Source organism: Panthera tigris, chromosome B1 (assembly GCF_018350195.1).
Source record: "Panthera tigris isolate Pti1 chromosome B1, P.tigris_Pti1_mat1.1, whole genome shotgun sequence".
Taxonomy (NCBI): domain Eukaryota; kingdom Metazoa; phylum Chordata; class Mammalia; order Carnivora; family Felidae; genus Panthera; species Panthera tigris.
In genome coordinates, this window is record NC_056663.1 from 54,962,354 (window position 1) to 54,963,714 (window position 1,361).

Below are 1,361 nucleotides of genomic sequence, written 5' to 3' on the forward strand. Positions count from 1 at the left end.
TAATAACAGACCAGAATCCACATACTAGGGTCCAAAACAGAGTAGTAGGTGTGAGCATAGACATGTTAAGAGGCTGCAATAATAGGATCTTTAGAACTTGGCAACTATTTCGATAAAGAAGCTTCAAGTAGGATAAGTAATTCTGAGAGGTGACTCTTAGAAAACTAGGTAAATGTTAGGGCCACGGACAGAAAGTGTCAGAATGACTTTGAGTTGTCAGTATTGTTATTATTCCTGTACCTCTCATATAAACTGAGAAGAAACCATGAGTGTTTCTGCCCTCTTAGGTACTGAGGTTACCCTCTGGTGCACAAACGCTCGTCCTAAAAGGGCCAGACTTGCCTGCTATTGGAGAATATTGAAACACTCCAAAATGATAATTGGCCTTTTCTCAAAAAATATTTTTTTACACATTTTATTGGTGGTTATTTAAAACCTTGAGGCATTTCTCTATTGATAATGGGGAAGACTATAGGATGCCTGGGTGGCTCAGTCAGTTAAGTGTCTGACTTCAGCTTAGGTTATGAGTTCGAGCCACCATTGAGTTCAAGCCTGGCATTGGGCTCTGTGCTGACAGGTCAGAGCCTGGAGCCTGCTTCGGTTCTGTGTCTCCCTCTCTCTCTCTGTCTGCCCCTCTTCTGCTCACACTCTGTCTCTTTTTCTCAAATATAAATAAACGTTAATAAAATCTAAAAAAAAAAAAAAAAAAGATAATGGGGAAGACTATACCTATCAGGCAGGGGGTATATGGAAAAATCTCTGTATCTTTCACTCAATTCTGCTGTGAACCTAAACCTGCTCTAAAAAATGAAATCTATTTTTTAAAACCCTAGAGGATTCTGGAAAGACAGTGAGGCAGGAAGCACTAAGAATCTGTCTCCTCCACTAGGCAACAATTTCATTGGTGGAACTAGTGTTGTGTAACTATTTTTGGAACTCTGGACAGTTTACTGAAGGCTTGCAATGTTGGGGGCAAGACTTGGAACATTTATTGTGGTCTCAGTTGGGGGGTCTTAGCACAGTAGCAGCTACCCATTCCCCACCTCCAGCCATGAGGCAGGCAGCTGTGCACATGCTCCTAAAGCAGCTTGCACACAGCTTGCAGGAGCTAGGGTAGGCAAAAAGGACCCAATCTTCCAAATATCAGAGATCTGTGCTCTGATCACTGGTTGCTGCTTCTGATCACAGAGGTGCAGACAAAGAGGCAGGCAGCCATTGTTGTTGCACCTCCCTCCATTAAGCAAATCTCTCCCCATCTGGGTGAAATGACATCCAGGAGATTTAAAAGGCTAGCACCTTTTCTGTACCCCTTTAATTTTCCTTTTCCCCTTCCTAGTAGTCAGACATTAAAGACCAGAACA